Source organism: Peromyscus californicus, unplaced genomic scaffold (assembly GCF_007827085.1).
Source record: "Peromyscus californicus insignis strain IS unplaced genomic scaffold, ASM782708v3 Scaffold_16__1_contigs__length_79575227, whole genome shotgun sequence".
In the NCBI taxonomy this organism is placed as follows: Eukaryota; Metazoa; Chordata; class Mammalia; order Rodentia; family Cricetidae; genus Peromyscus; species Peromyscus californicus.
Genome location: NW_026294458.1, coordinates 59,589,664 through 59,606,932, shown reverse-complemented (window position 1 = coordinate 59,606,932; position 17,269 = coordinate 59,589,664). Strand labels below are relative to the sequence as shown.

At 39.5% G+C, this 17,269-nt stretch overlaps 3 long non-coding RNA genes across 9 annotated transcripts in view; 1 reads left to right on the top strand and 2 right to left on the bottom strand.

Moving 5' to 3' along the window:
* LOC128112178 (uncharacterized) overlaps positions 1-17,269 on the top strand; it is a 149,494-nt gene that overhangs the window by 10,931 nt on the left and 121,294 nt on the right. For 5 of the 7 annotated variants that reach the window (XR_008218890.1, XR_008218888.1, XR_008218891.1 and 2 more), the window contains exon 2: positions 15,378-15,575. The exons of 1 other annotated variant lie outside the window; for it this stretch is intronic. This is a non-coding gene — a long non-coding RNA (uncharacterized LOC128112178). Of the gene's footprint in view, positions 1-12,978; positions 14,361-15,377; positions 15,576-17,269 lie in introns of those variants that run through there. One more of the 7 variants, XR_008218886.1, reaches the window with a different exon arrangement.
* Positions 3,713-6,551, bottom strand: LOC128112181 (uncharacterized). The gene is made up of 2 exons (XR_008218896.1): positions 5,827-6,551; positions 3,713-5,295 (listed from the first exon to the last, which is right to left on the bottom strand). It is a non-coding gene; the product is annotated as an uncharacterized LOC128112181 (long non-coding RNA).
* Positions 6,751-17,269, bottom strand: part of LOC128112177 (uncharacterized) — a 610,610-nt gene continuing 600,091 nt past the window's right edge. Inside the window, exon 14 of the long non-coding RNA XR_008218880.1 lies at positions 6,751-12,310. This is a non-coding gene — a long non-coding RNA (uncharacterized LOC128112177). The remainder of the gene's footprint in view (positions 12,311-17,269) is intronic.

Sequence of the window (17,269 nt, the reverse complement as noted above, 5' to 3'; positions counted from 1 at the left end):
CTTGGTTCTGTGCCTAATTACTTCTGAGTCTCCTAAAACAGCTGGCTGTTTTCAAAGAGTTCTGAAAGCTCAATGAGCTATTTGAAATGATGTTGGAAAGCACAATGCCAAATATAATTTATCTTTTACATTTTAGAGTACTGTTGTCTTATGGCATATTTAAGATGTCTAAAATACAACTGCAGTTTAGGTTTCCATAAGGAGGAGCTGCTTTATTGATGATTCCAAGGTTACTTAGTTTTTGAAGAATACTTCATAGAAAGATAAGCAATGTCAACTCCAGAAAGAAGGAATAACTTGGATAGATGTCAACATTACATATTGGAAACTGCAAAGATTTCTTATTGAATGATACACATAAGTGGCTGAATTGAGTTTTGTTATGGCATAAGATTGTACAGTTTTGCTAAAGTAAACTATAGATTTTTGCTTTAATGCAATGGGCTATAATAATAATAATTTAAAACATCTCTACAGAAAGTATTAGACTTTGTGGCACACAAATTATTTCAGGTTATTTCATCAGTTCCAGATAGGTAACAATGGTTCAAGTATTCACATGTACTGGTAAATAGAGTCTATCTGAGTGATGAATATCAAAAATGAAATGGGCTTAGTGAAATTTGAAGAAAAATTCAACAAGCACTTATTAGGTTGTATCATATGAACAATAAAGATTCATATAAAGAGCTGTTAGTTGTCAGGGTTTGTGTAGTCTTACTTTTATTCTTGGCCTTCTCCAGTGTATCTGAGTTATAAATCCAAAGAGCTGATTCTCTAGAGCATGTTTGATTTGAGAAGAGTTTAAAGGACTTTACCAATTATGTATAAATCTGTTTTCTTTCTGAGTAGCCCCATGACTCTAAAATGTGTCCATATTAACTGTTTTGGAGATTTACAGTGAAGAAGTCAGAGAAAGGGAGTTTAGTAGTCATGAGAGATAGGTGTTAGACTACAGAAAACAGAAGGGTCTGGAATACACAGAGCAGTACAACTGATACATTGTTAGACCTGTGCTGCTTTACAGCCTGCTTTAAATTTCTCCTTCATTTTTGTTACTTAATGAAATCATTAAACCTTCTATTTAGTTTGCTAAAACATATACAATCTTAAGTAAGCTGTTGTAGGGGAAAACTCTGTGTTCTCTAGATTTTGATGTGAAATTGACCAATTGACTAGACATCATAGGTTCAGTAAAGAAAACCAATAACAGAATGGACAATTGGACAAGCCTAGACCGTCAAAACTAAGTGGTGATGGCAGCCTAGACATGTAAGTAGAGCGAGATCTCAGAAGCTGCAGCAATGCTCTCTGTCTGTGTTCCTGGATTTTTATAATTGTGAAAAATGATCTGAAAATACTGGGAAAATTGGAAGGTAATTAAATGTTCCTAAACAATGTGGATATTTGTTGTATCCCAGATTTTGATTTTGTTCACTGTGAGCTTTCACAGAGTTACTGCTGTGTGTTTATCTTACTTACTGTTCTATTGCTGTAAAGGCATACCTTGACCATGCCAACACTGAAAAAAGAAAGCATCTCCTTGGGGCTTGCACACAGTTTCACAGGTTTAGTCCACTGTCATCATGGTGGGGAGCATGGTGCCATGGTGCTGGAGAAGTAGCTGGAAGTTCTACATCTAGATCTACAGGCAGCAGAAAGAGAGAGGCTCTGGGCTTGGCATGGTCTTTTGAGATGGCAAAGCTCACCCCTAGTGACACCCTTCCGCCAACAGGGCCTCATCTACCCCAACAAAGCCACACTTCCTAATTTTTTCAAATAGTGACATTCTCTTGTTGCTTGAGTTTTCCTGCCTGGCCCACAGTCAGGATAAATATCTCTCACCCGCCAGTCCTACAACCGCTCAGACCTGACCAAGTAAACACAGAGACTTATATTGGTTTCAAACTGTATGGCCATGGCAGGCTTCTTGCTAACTGTTCTTACAGCTTAAATTAATCCATTTCTATTAATCTATACCTTGCCACGTGGCTTGTGGCTTACCGGTACTTCACATGCGGCTTGTCATCATGGCGGCTGGCAGTGTCTCTCTGCCTCAGCCTTCCACTTCCCAGCTCTATTCTCCTCTTGTCCCGCCTATACTTCCTGCCTGGCCACGGGCCAATCAGCTTCTCTTACTACTTCCTGCTGGAAGGGGGCGCTGTATCTTATGGGGACACAAAGAATATTTTAGGGTCATGGTGTAGTCCATGAGGGTGTATCGTCTGAGCCAGTTGCCTTGAAACGGTTTTGGATGTTGGATCATCTGGGCCATGGTGTCATCGGAGACCTTTCAGGGGGTCTTGGCTGGTCAAACCTGATGTATCTTAATCTGGAACAAATCCATAGCCTCTGGCTTTCTGTGGGAACAAAAGCAGAGTCTCCTTTCCAAAGCAACATATCCTTATATCCAAATTTTGAAGTCAAGGTACCTTTAAAATATACATTTTGGCATAACTCAACAGCTTTTACAATCAAATGTTTTTCTGCAGTTAAAAATCCCAAAGACAACACAATCCAGATTCTCTGTGTAATAGTCATCTTTACGTGGCTTATTTTTTATATTAATTTTACTGTCTCTTTAAAGACTTTATTTTTTAAAACTATGTATTTGTTTATATAACTGTATATATCACCTTTTTGTCTCTTTCAAGCCTACGTTCATTTTACACACATTGTAAACTATTACATCTGAATCTGTCTTATTGTGAATCTATTGCCTTAAACTGCAGCAGCTGTGGCTGCTGGCTCTGCCCACCTCAGCTTCCCAACATGGCGGCGGTAGTTTACCACCAGCTCTGGGAGCTATCGTGGGTCTCTATGCTTTTATCCAAGCAGCGTGTAGCCCAAAATACTTTTTTTTGTTTTGTTTTGTGCTAGCAAAGTCTAAATCCACCATGCAGCTTAATGTGTCACTTGCAAAGGCCTCATTCCCGCCATACGGCGGCAGGTCGAGCACGCACGCCAGGAACCCGCCAGTAGCTCAAACCCGCAGCTGCCGCTCATTTGAAAGAGACAATTAGGAAGCTGTTTTTAGCTTTGTTTTAGAATCTTTTTTTTCTCAGTTTTTAGGTGGAAACTCTCGCCACCACGTTGGATGCCATTTGTAGCTAGAGTTTTCCTGCCTGGCCCACAGTCAGGACAAATCTCTCTCACCCGCCAGTCCCACAGCCTCTCAGACCTGACCAAGTAAACACAGAGACTTATATTGGTTTCAAACTGTATGGCCGTGGCAGGCTTCTTGCTAACTGTTCTTACAGCTTAAATTAATCCATTTCTATTAATCTATACCTTGCCACGTGGCTTGTGGCTTACCGGTACTTCACATGCGGCTTGTCATCATGGCGGCTGGCAGTGTCTCTCTGCCTCAGCCTTCCACTTCCCAGCTCTATTCTTCTCTTGTCCCGCCTATACTTCCTGCCTGGCCACGGGCCAATCAGCGATTTATTTATTGACCAATCAGCAACACATTTGACATACAGACCATCCCACAGCACTCTCTGGTGACCAAGCAGTCAAATATATGAGCCTATGGGGGGTCATTCTTATTCAAACCACCACAGTGTTCATGTACATGAGCATCTTCTCCCTAACCAGATCACAAACTCAAAAACAGGAATTAATTCTGGTGTACTATGCTTATCTCTCATACTCAAGATGGTCCAGATTCTACAATGACAATGTAATTAATGATCAACATATACTTATAAAGTGATTTTTTATCGAATATTTATTTTAATATTATGTGGACCACAGTTTCAAATAGTTACACTGACACAAAAGGGGTTGTTCAATGTGTTTTATATCTTCTTTATTTTTGGAATGTGGACTTTACGCTGATGATAGGATTGTTGTTACTTTTGTTGACATATTTACTTTGAATGAGTTATGCCTCTGAACAACTGATGGTCAGGGTTCTTTCTAAAGCTCACTACAATAGTTATGAATTAAATTATTCTATGCTAAGACGAAATCAACAGTGAACAAAATCTGTAGTTAAATTTGTTTTCATGTCCTATGCATGAAGTAATATTTCATACAATACACATATAATAAACATACAATGTGTTTTGATCATATTCACTCCATCTTCCAACTCCTCCCATGTCCATGCCACCTCCCCTTCTTTGTCCATCCATCTTTGCGTCTTCTTTATCTTTTTTACATATCAAGTCCAATATTTGGATATGTGGCCTTCCACTGGAGCATGGTTGATACCCCAGGGAATATATTCTTAAAGAAAATTGCCTGTTCTTCTCCCAGCATCTATCAGTTGCCAATAGCTTCTCTGGTAGGGATGGGATTCAGTGTTCACCTCCTTTCTCCATGCTAGCATTCTGTCTGGCTTGAGTCTTAGGCATATGTCATGAATATTGAAGTCTATATGTGTAAAAACTATCCCGATGTTTATGAAAACATAAACTTCAAAAGTAAACTGATACTTGGAGTGAAATTGTTAACATTTGATATTAAAAACAAACATTTTCTTCTAAACAACCTTCTTCTCAAAGTATTAGATATATCTTTAACTGGTTTCTTAAAGTTGGTAATATCTACAGATTAGCATGTGCCACAAATAGTGTTTCCTTTTTATAGTCAGAAGGACTGAGAAGAGGAGGAAAGAAAAAAATGCCTTGTGTCCACAACCTCCTCCATAATGAACATACTTGAATAGGTTAGAGACCCTGCCTGTCCCAGCCTGTGGGCGGAGAGAACAAACTCCAGGAAGAATGGGCATGTGCTTTGTGCTTCCTATGATTTTCAGGCATAGCACAGGTAGTGCTGCCAATCAGGGGCATTTCAGGTATCTGATCATTGTTTTTCATTGATAGATTGGTAGCTGAGAAAACCTGTGTGTGTGTGTGTGTGTGTGTGTGTGTGTGAGAGAGAGAGAGAGAGAGAGAGAGAGAGAGAGAGAGAGAGAGAGAGAGAGAGAGAGAGAGAGGAGAGAGAGAGAGAGTTAACTAGTTAACTGTGGGAGGGGAAGGTAGGGTTTGGCTGTTCTCTCTGCTGTTGCTTCTGCCTTTGCATACCATGTCCTTAAGCCTCCACAGCTGACATTTAGCAGATTTGGAGTTTTTGTTCAGGTCTGGTTTTGATCTGCTGTGTTCAGGAATGAGTAGTTCCTTTCAAGTTATTTGCCAACCTTGTCAAAGCCTGATTGCAGTATGACATTGATGACAGGCTGATTATTACTTGTTTCAGAAAGCAGTGTGAGAACATACAGGCTCTCGTGTAAACATCCAGCTTGTCATTAGCGTGCAGTGCACATGGCAGTGGTTTCCCACTGAAATCCTGGAAGTACAAATGAGAAGAGTCACGTCTGCCTCCACAGGTCCTGGAAAGATTTCGGTAGCATTTTAGGGGCAACATTTGTCAAGTGAAATTCCACAGCACCAAGACAGAGAGTCTTACTTCAAAATTTCACAATTTAAGAGACATATCATATCAAAGGAGATTAGATGAGAAAAATTAAAAAAGACATATAAAATACTACTGAAATGTTAATAAGTACTTTCCCAGACAAAGCAAAATTTAACACCTTAGACATGAACTCGGTTGTGAAGTTTTTCTTCTGTGGAAATCCTAAGTACTATGTTGGTCATTTCTCAATCATTAGCTCAAAATCCAGCCAGGTGAATTAACCAGCCTCTTTGGATATGAATTGCACCTTGAAGTGGGTACTTATTTTTTCCCAGTCATGCGGAGTTAATTGCATTAAAGAAGGATATGTGTTCTAAAACAGTTTTTTTATGAATTAAAACTCAATGATTTTAATTTTATCAAGAACCCAAAAATGTACCTCCATGCATCCTTGATACTTACAAAACAAGTTAATAGCTTGCAACTAGAGGTATCTATGTTCAGGATCTTTGACAGCGTCCTCATTTATGTTTACTGGGCCATTTCTTGCTTCCATTGGCAGAGAGGTAAGAGGCCAACCTAATTAGACCAGAACCTATCATTCCTGGAATGAATAATAGTACATTTTATTAAAAAATTACTCTAAAAGAGAATTACTTGTATAACATTAGTAGGGACTTTAAATCTAAATATAGTATGTTTTTACAGAAAAAAAAATAATCAATAAGTATTCAAGAAGGTAAAAATTTCTTCTCCAGTTCCCCAATAACTCATCCCTTGAGATTTTCACTGCTGCACGTATTTTTTTATTGTTACCTAATTTTACATAAATTCAGCCCACTATAGTATTCTTAATCATACTTAATTCTCTTAGCAGCTTGAAGGCTGTGGGTTAAGATGCCCAGTGCTGCTTCATTCAGAAATGAATTCTGACTACAACGAAACATATGTGATGAAAATTTTCCTGCATGTCATAACAATTGATGAAAACAGAGGCCTGGATTTGGAGGAATACGGGAAAGGGTATATCTGAGGGCTCGGTGAGAGGAAAGAGAGGGGAGAAATGTTGTAATTGAAATATAATCTTAAAAAAGTTGAAAACACATAAATAAAATAGATCCAAGCAGGAATCAGAATGGTTATCCCTAGCAGGATGATTACATAATGCATTATGGTATGTTATATAATGTAATATTTCTTTTTGTTAATATATATATATATATACACACAATATGAATTTACATATATATATTCTATGTACTCATCAGCAAGATATATAAAGGATACCAAAGAACTAATAAATAAAATCATAACTAATAATTGAACAAAATATTAAGAATGATTTAAACAAATCAATGCCAAAACGGCCAGTAGCCACATGAAAATTTGGTCAGATTCATTTTTCCTCAATTCAGTATAAACTTAATGTGGTGATACTGTGTTCCCCAAAATATTGTGTACCCTAATAAACTTATCTGGGGTCAGAGAACAGAACAGCCACTAGATATAGAGGCCAGAAAATGGTAGCACACTCCTTTCTTTAATCCTACCATTCCAAAGGCAGAGATCCATCTGGATCTCTGTGAGTTTAAAGCCATACTGGAAACAGCCAGGCATGGTAACTCACACCTTTAATCCCAGGAAGTGATGGCAGAAAACCGAAAGGTATATAAGACGTGAAGACCAGAAACTAGAAGTTTTTGGTCTGGTTAAGCTTTCAGGCTTTCGAGAAGCAGTTCAGCTGAGATTCATTCTGGATAAGGACTCAGAGGCATCCAGTCTGAGGAAACAGGATCAGCTGAGGAATTGGCAAGGTGAGGTAGCTGTGGCTTGTTCTGCTTCTCTGATCTTCCAGCATTCACCCCAATAACTGGCCCCAGGTTTGTTTTTATTAATAAAACCATTTAAGATTTATGCTACAACTTAAGCCATACAATACAACATTGTGCCCCCAAAAGAATAAACATCAATTTTATTTTTTAATACTTTAATTTTTTATTTAGTGTATGCATACATTATTTGTGTGGGTACTTATACTACAGTCCTTGTGTGGAAGTCAGAAAGTTTTATGAAATTGGTTCTCTTCATCTGCCTTGAAGTGGGATAGGAGAGCCTAACTCAGACCATTAAGGCATGGGCAGCCGGGGCTCAGTCATCTTGTTGCCCCTAACCTCAATTTTTTTTTTTCCGAGACAGGCTTTCTCCGTGTAGTTTTGGTGCCTGTCCTGGATCTTGCTCTGTAGACCAGGCTGGCCTTGAACTCACAGAGATTGGCCTGGCTCTGCCTCCCGAGTGCTGGGATTAAAGGCATGCACCACCACCGTGGTCTAACCTCAATTTCAAAAGGCTGAAAATACTAAGTGTTAGTAAAGGCACGAATCAAATAGATAGCTCAAAAATTATATAACTAATGCAATGATAAGTTGATTCAACAGTCAAATTATTTCAATAACCACTGCTAGAAAAATAATTAGCAGTATTAACAATAGCTAAATGTGTACATGATCAGCCTACTCATATATACATAAATAATAGAGATTAAGGTTTTTCGGCAACAGAAATCACGCACAGAAAAGCTCATTTCCCCAATAACTTTGCTTTAATATTTTAAACAAGAAACAACCCAGCTGTTCATAATCAATGTAATAAATAAATATCTTGTACTTGTTTCTTTAATGGAAGATTTTGCAATAGGGGATGTCAATGATAGTGAAAGCTGCTACAACAGAAGGTACAAAGTGACGTGACAGGAGTTGGAGGTCCTTAAGAAGGAATGGAAGGAAATTTCAGAGTTCTAATGGTTCATTCATAAGAGGGGGGCAAAGTCAACATTATTTCTGCTGACTGTCAAATAAAAAGAGATCTGTGATAATATTTTGCTTGAGTAAGAAAATTAAAACAACAGACTAAATGAGTGCTTTATAGCTGTACTTCTTATTTTTTCTAAAAGAATACTGTATGTGTATGTTGCAACATTTAAAAATTACAAAATGAATTTCATATTTAATGTTATTGAATGTGAATCGAGGGCTTCAGGACACCTATGCTGCTCATGGCCATGCACGTGCAAACAAGAAAGACCTTAGAAATGTAGCAGAGGACAAGAGATGGAACTCAGAGGCTGCACTAGGACGTCTCCTTACCCCGGGCCACAGTGAAGACCAGTGCCTGGAACCTTACAATATAAGCATATGCATTAGTCAGCGTGTGTGAGTCGGTGGGGAGGACTTGGCAGCAGGAAAAAGGAGTCTCCAACTTCCTTGGGGAGTGTTTTGCCTCTTATCCTAAAGATATAACTCTGCCAACTGGAGTCAGTGGGCTATATTATGTATTTATATATGCATTTAATCTGCTTGGAGACTTTTTTTTTACTTATATGGTACATCAACATTTCAAAACAACCTTTGAAGATACAGAACCGTCCAAGACGAAGATTCTTTTATATGTGAGAGGCAGCTTTCCTTCTGAGGGACAGCAATGACTAGTTTGTTTGGGTACAAAGCTGACAGTTGGAAAAGTCTGAAATCTAGTTCTGGCTTTTCTACTTGCAGAGGTTGGCCATACAGAATGAAACTGAACCTGGGTTAGGAAGCATAACTTTAGATGAAATACGTAAGCATATCGAGGAAAAGCGAGAAAGTCCACGCTAATCAAGTTGGGGAAATCCCTTGACCACTATTTATTTGGTGTAGATCTGGCTGGAAACCAATGTCAAAATCCTCTCTTTTTAAAAGTTTCTTCAATGCAAAATCATCCTTGCATCAAAACGGCATGTCTTTTCTTTAATTTCGTTTTTTAAAATTTTTTTTATTGATTCTTTGTGAATTTCATATCATGCACTCCAATTCATTCACCTCCCTATCCTTCCATATCCTCCCTCTGCCCTTGCAACATCCCCCCAAAATAAAACAAAAAGTAAAAATGATAAAAAATAAATAAAAATGAAAATTAAAAACAAATAACAAAAAACCCAAACAAAGAAACAAAAAGTTATCTCACTGTGAAAGCTGTGGTGTGTCATGGTGTGTTACCCAGTCTACCCTTTTGGGAAAACAGTTTTGTTTGCAAATGTTCCTTGTAATGAGTCATTGGTCTGGTTTGAGGCCTCTGGCTTCTGCTATACTATCAGTACTGGATCCTCACTGAGACGTCTCTTGGATAGCCTGTTGTTGCTGTGTCATGGAGATCCTGCAGCTCTGGGTCTTCACATGCTCCAGAAGTTCTTAGACGAGGTAGACGTTGGGGTGGGCCAACTTAAAGTACTGAATCTGGATCTGGGTGGTAGCTGAGTTGGTCAGCTTGCTCACCCTCCTATGCTTGTGCCAGCAGGGCAGCGACTCTGCTTTGCCCAGGTGAGGAGTGGGACCAGCTCTCCTGCCTGTGGTAGTTGGTAAGGCGGCAGGACTGGCTCTCCCATGCTCATGCCATTGGGGCCAGCTTTCTCGTACCTATACCACCAGGGCCAGCTCTCCAGCGCTGCCCCGGCAGGGCCACCTTACCTGAGTGCCAAAGCCAAAAAGGGCCAGGGCCAATTCTCCTGTTCTCACACACTCTCCCACACCTGCCCTGTGCCGCCTCTTTCACACCCATACCACCAGGGTCAGCTCTGCTGCTTTCCCCAGGTGAGATGCAGCACACGCTCTCCGGAGTGCTACAGCTAGCAGGGGCCAGCTCTCCCTCACCACCCTAGCATGGGGTGGGGCCAATTCTCCCTCATCCATACCTCCAGAGCCAGCTCTCCCATGCTGCCCAAGTGAAGAGGAGGCCCATCTCTTCTGTGCCAACACAAACTGGCATGTCTTGAGGTAACATATTCTCCCAGGCTTGAGGGATATCTGAAAGGTTTTTCCATGGTGAAGTTGTTAGTTTTCTCTTATAAGAATCAGTTTGGGAAGGAGTAAGCCTTTAAGATTCTTAAATGTTCTGTTACTCGTCAAATTTTTATCCATGGGAGTGAATAATCCCTTGATTATTTATGATATGTTATTACCTTTATTCTGTGAATTAGTCTATGTTTTACTATAAGAAAGAACTAATTTGTTTTACATTTTCTTTTATTCTCTGTTTTTCTCACTGTCTAATTTCATGTAAACTCAGAGGTCCACATTTTTCAATGATTTGTACATAAATATCATTGTATATTTTGAGCTCAAAATGACCAAATTTGGTCAGTAAGAAGCCCTTCAGGTCTTATATACACCTGACACATTCAAAATCTTTTGGAGGGCTTGCTTATTCACTGGACAAAAAGATATCCTATATAGTTTGTCATTTGACTGTATATTCTGGAATCAGTCTTCCTTGATATTTTAAATAGAAAATGAATGCATTGCATCTTGCCTATTTCCTTCCTCCTTGACTTCAGAATATCCAGTCAGGAGAATCACAATTCTGCTCTCCATGTCTCCATCAACATGAAATCCCATCTATTCAGTCTAGCAGCTTCTTCAGCTTATTGAGACGATAAGCACTGTAATCTCTTCTAAGTCTTTCTGTCCTTGCCATGGAGGTTAAGGAGGAGACCATTAGAGAACCTTGGTCATAGTGGTCTTTGAAGTGAAAGTCAATTAGAATCAATCTGTGATTATCCAGTGGGTTATTTTACTAGAGTGACTATTAGGAGAAAAGATGAAGCCAGGCATAGTAGCCCTTGCATATAATTCCAGTCATTACGAAGCTAAGAGAGGAAGATCATGAGTTCAAGAGAAGTCTGGACCCGGTGAACTTTGGGCAATAGAGCAAAACCACACCCAATTAAAGGAGGAGAGAGGAGAGAAAAAGAAGGTGGGGGAGAGGAGGAGGTATTTGTGTTATCATAAAAATGTTCTAAAGTTTATCTAAGATGATGCACATAAAAAGGCTTTGGTAGTTGGGATGGCTAATACTGGTTGTTGAGCAACAGAACCTAGAATCACCTGGGAGACCAGTGTCTGGGAGTGACTAGGTGAGATTAAACTCTGGACATGTCTGTGAGGAATGATCTTGATTAAGATAAGGTGAGAAAAAGACTCACCATAACTGTGGGTGGCAACAAAGGAGAAAGTTGTTTGAGTTCAGACATTCATCACTGTTTCTTTCTTCACAATTCCCTGTGTCTATCTGCCTCAAGCCATTGCTGAGGTGACTTCTAGGCCCAAATGGACCATAACCTAGAACTATGAGTCAAATTAAACCCTTTATCTCTTAAATTGCTTTAGTCAGTGTGTTCTATTAGAACAACAAGAAAAATGAAATAACACACAGCAAAGAAGAATAAGAGCTCAAATATGAGTTGGCATAACACACAATTGCCACAGGGGGAAAAAAAAAAGGCCAAAAGAACATATGGAAAATAGAGTCATGATGGACCACTAGAGTGAGGACTGTAGTGGATGATTCATCAAATCAGTCACAGAGGGAAACACTCACTGTCACCTTTATGACATCAGGCCAGGAGGAAAGGGGGTGTCAGAACAGACTGGTGTGCATCCCAACTCTCTTCCTCCTGGTGTTTTTAGACAAATCTATGACTTAAGTCCAGTAAGATCAGCCTACTGGACTTAAATCTCACAGCAGTTGTTTCTGTGAGCACAAAGACAGAATGAAAATTGGTTCCATTGACAAGGGTGGATCAGAAGGTATGCAGACATGGTCCTTATCAGTAAGATAAAGGAGGGTGGTCCAGCATCTTCTTCAACAAAGTTGTAGAAAAACCATTCTTGCACCTCATGACCCAAAGATTCACTTTTAGTTTAGTTTAAAAATTCAGCCATATACAAGTGGAATCATATTTACTTTATTAGAAGGAGCTTGTATCTCTCTCGCTCTTGAAAAATCCAATTTGTTACTCCGCCGAGAGAAAGTCTGTCAGGTGCACAGGTGGATGTAACACTCGTAAACAACTCTACATTCAGCGCACGGAATCCAACCCTATTAGACACGATCGGCTAGGGTATTTTCATGAGGCCTGAAGTTGATTATGAGAGAACAAAGAAGCAAACGTCATACTACATAATAAAAATGGAAATTAGTTCAAATTCTCAATTCCACTTCCTTTGCCAATGAACAGACATAAAGTTCACCTTCAACAACACATCTGTTTGCCGGGATGAATCTGTAGTTATGTCTGAATAAACTAAACTAAAAATCCAAATACATTTCTGGAATCAACCTCAGAACTGAAACCATCTATCTAGGTTTCTCCACGGGCAGATTCCGGGAGAAACACTATCTGGAGTTTTCACTCAGGTTGTGCGATTCCCTCATTTTTACAAGACCTGTAAAATAACAGTGATTTCCCATTATGTTTTCTTTTCCCTGAAAGCTGTACTCATCTGGCTGCCAATATTACAGCCGTGTGGTAGTTAAGGCTAAGTGTCTGCATTTTAGGAAATTATAAAGAAAAGGTTTTATGAAAGAAAAGCTTGCTACCGATATAAATGTTGTCATTAAATACATTTTCATCTGATTAGGAGCCCAATCGGATTGCTTTTTTCCCCATTTGTTTCTCCATTTTACCTTCCCCCTGAATCATGTTGCTGCTGTTTGCAGCCCTGCATTGCCATGCTGCTGTGCTAGCGTAGGGAGACTGGGGGGGGGGGGGGGGGGGGGGGGGGGGCGGGGACGTGACCAGACACAAGGTGACAAAGGCTTGTCTCACTTCAATGTTCAGCCAGAGTGGAATGCAAATAGCAAGCAGTGCATAACAAAAAGTAAATTAGATCTTTAAAATCCTCCCTTTAATAATCAGAGATGATCCTGACACCTCAGGCAAGGCTTTTCTATGAATATAGGATTTTCAGCTCAACAAAATGGCTTTAAAAGTCAGATAAGAGACAATACGATTTTGTTCCTTCACTGTAAGAGCAATTTCATCCATTTCACATGACTTTGGGAGCCCACACACCTGTACTGTTTTTTTGTTTTTTTCCCCTGAGAGTTTTGCTTGATTTTGTTATTGAAATAAACACTCTCACCTCAAAGGCTTTTTATTTCTCTACTATTATAAGACAGTAACCTGGGTGGACGTTCAAAAGAAAACAAGGAATTGATTTGTTTTCTGGGTGATCAGAAATGGTCTAAGCCAAAGCCACAGACGACAAGTCGTTCAGTGCAGGGAAAAAGCAGAAAGCCTATTTATTGGCTTGAGGATGTGTTCACAAGGCACTCAGAAAGGAGTGATTAGTTCTGCCTTTTTGAATCAATCACATACAGCAAAGGTAGATATTGGGGAAACTAATGGAAGGAATTTGTCAGATGTGATATAAAGAGAAAAAAAAATTCCTCAAAAAAGGGGGAAATGCCAAAAGATGTCCTCTCCTCATATATGAAAACATGTAGAATGACACTCACTTGTATTGAATTAGTTAAACAGCACAAACAGCGCAGTTGTAGGAAAAAAATACACTACGCTGAAGAAACTCTTACAAACAGACTTAACTAATAAACCAAGGCAATAGTTCTCTGTGATGGTACTTGACCGGGTTTTGGAATCAGAAGAACACTGAACTGGGACTGGTCAACTGACAGTTTTGAATGCCAGTTTTCTCGTTTTTTTTAAGATTAATGGCAGGAAGTTAGTAGCGCTATTAGAAGTCAGAGGGCCGGAAGTGAACTAGTTTTGCATCTACCTGATAGCAACTTCTAAATAATAACTGCGGAGAAGAAAAGGTGTTCATCCTTAATAGTACGCCACTGCATATTTGTAAGGGAAATTATCCATTTCTCTTCTTAAAGAAGCCACATCCTTTTGCTTCTGTAATCAAATGATATTCTAACAGTTCCGAGACGGCGTGAGCATCTGTTCTCTGTGTTCGGTAGTTTGTGAGCTAGGAGAGGGTGAGCAGGACATTAAATGCTAAGGGGAAGTGAAAGATGTGAACACAAAGCAAATTTTGATTTCTTTTGCTTTGTTCTCTCCTTTATCAAAACAGGTTTCTGACCTAGGAACACATGCTTATGATCGAACATATCCTCAAACAGCCATCTGAGAGGTAGCAGGCAGTCCGTCAGTCAGGGTGAGGTTCTTCTCCAGTATTGCCTCCTCCGTGAGCAGATTTCTTTGTCTCCTGCCCCCATGTGCATGCTGAGCCTGTCAGCGGCGGCGGAGGGAGATTTGTGATCTGAATCTCGGCTTGATGTTGTTTACTGTTGAGTATATTCAAGCATCATCGCATTTTCTTCTCTTCTCGGTTACTGGCAGTTGGAGGGCTGAAAAGCATCTCTGTCCAAATGAATTTTTTTTTTTTTTGCTTTGTTCTTTCCTGTCTGCCTCAGACACATGGCCACCTGGCGTATGCTGTGTGTTCTCTATGCGGAAACTGCCAGCAAGCAAACAAAGCCCATGGACACGCATGGGCAGAGCAGGGCTGAAGGCTGGGCACTGAGTCAATCCGCTGGTCATTGGGTCAGACATTCAGGTCAAATGGTTTCTTTGACTGAACCGACTGTAGGAACAGTAGATCCTGTCATGTATGGACACAGAAAAGAAGGGTAACCATTTACAAGTTTCCCTTCAATGCCCTGCATCATGCAAAGAGAATTCCCTACCGACTTTGAGATTTTAAAAATTCAAATTAGATACTTATTGGCTTAAGCTACCCTATTACTTTAGAATTTACAGAGGAAACGGAGGAGAAAAGATTAAAATAATTGTCTTAAAACTCATCTCTTTAGAAATTACTTGGATTTCTTAAGAGCTATAGCCATCTAAATGTAACAGGTAATGTGCAAGGTTAGTGCATTCCAAGAGATAATTTCTCTATAAATCTAAATTACAATTAAAAAAAAAAAACATTTGGAGTGAAAAGGAGGTGGTCTTTTCAGTGGTTGCCACATATTTTGTTTTTTTAAAGTTTTCTCCTGGGCTATGACCCTGTGTGATGTAGTTTGCTTTCTACATAGAATAAAAAAGTTAAGAGCCATCAAATTTCAGTATTTTAGAATTTTTTTTTGTTTTCTTAACTTACATTTCACTTATTGAAAGATACATTTCTTTAATGTGGATGCGCCATTTTTTGATAATGTTTCTGCAGCTGCCTTGTCGTCAAACATGCTATACCTCAATACGTCAAATCTAAAGCCATGTGTGGAGTTGTGACAAGAAGACAATGATTGTTCAAGCTGGTCCTTCCCCTTTTTTCATGTCTGGTGCAAGGACACACTAAAGCTGCAGTGTTCCGGTCTTCAAAAGGAACATTGTACACACTTGATTTGCAACCAGGCTTCCTCAGGTAAGAAAGAGGCAGACCCATGCATCTAACAGCAATAAACAGCAAGCTCTGACACAAACTGTAGTCTTAGCGGCCAGGACCCAGTGTTGGAGAGCAACCCAATGTAACTTACACAAAATGAACCAACCATGGTTGGGTGGTGGGGTTTCAAACGAATAGGGAAGGTCTCTGCTTTCAGTAAACCAGTCTTTCCCATGTGGAAAAGTAAAATAATGATACAGAAAAGAAATTAAAGTTCCCCAAACTGTAGGCTCATTACTTCATACCTATTTTGCTTTCTCTATGGCTTGTATCCCCATCTTCTCTAACCACATACTAAATTATTGTTGGATATGTGCCTTCTAAAATGTTATAGAGTCAGAACTGTGTTGATTTGTGGTGAATTTGTCAAAATCACTCTTCTGTTCTGGGCCTAAATTTCTTGATCTTAAATTTATCAGAAGGTCAACATCTTCATTAATCTCTATCCCTATCTCTCTCTATATCTGCATTTTTACTCAATCTCATCTATGAGTAATATCTACTTGTCCAATAGTATTTCCATTATTTTCAAGACAAAGAAACAAACAAACAAAAATATACTTGCATGTGAACTCCCATAACGTTTTCCTAAGCTGACTTTCTGCTCAATGCATTATGGTTCCTTTTCTTTACTAAATGAGGTGTAAAACCAATCTGCTAATACCAGCCATGTTTTATTTCTTATAGAGTCAATAATCACCTTATACCCTTTATTGAGATATTTATGATCTCCATCAATATATTCCTAAGATAGCTTTCTGCTTTCATATAGTTATTTTTGCATACACCCATTTTAAAAAAGTTTATTCTTTGAAATTCATGCACATATACAATATAACTTGATCATAACCACACCCATTTCTTCCTTCCAGTTTCTCCTTGGGATACCCCCAACATCTCAGACCTAAGTTTATAGCCTTTTTTATTTTAACACATGGAGTCTGGCGGGGTCTGCCCATATATGCATGGGTGTGGGGGTCACCCACTGGAGTATGGGCAGTCTGCACGTGCTGACTAATCCCCAATGAAAAATAACTCTCCTTCCTCCAGCAGACATCACCACCAGGAGTTATTTATATGGGGCCTGAAGCTCCAGGAGCCCTGTATCATGCTGGCGTTTTTTAATGGCTTGACTTTGTGCAGGTCTTGTACAAATAATCACAGTTGCTGTGAGTTCATGTGTGCAGCAGTTATTGTCATAAATGGAAGACGGCATTTTGTGGCACTTTCTCCTGTTGTTGCTTTGTGGGTAGTATGAACCTGAAAGACTGGAGGCTAAAAATGAGGCAAACTTAGGTCTCATGAAATGGCCAACTTTACTGAGTGCACTAGACAATTTATGTTCTGAAGGTATCCTGAGGGTTAAGCAAGGTCATAGGACCAAAGTTCACAGGAATGTAGGCTGTATCCAGACACAAGCACAACCCACGCTTGGAAACATTTTTGAATAACAAAGGTCAGCAGCAATATGCAATCTGTCTGGAGCAAACCCATTCCTACTTACTACACCTAGGAGCAGAATAAAAGCACATTCCAAGAACAAATCCATGCTTAGAAGGATCAGAGTTTACAAGAGGCTTGTCTAGTTTTCTTGGAGTTTTTTTCACAAGCTCTCAGAATTCTCCTCACACAACTCCATCCATGAACCACATTTTGGCATTCTCCTGTTCTCT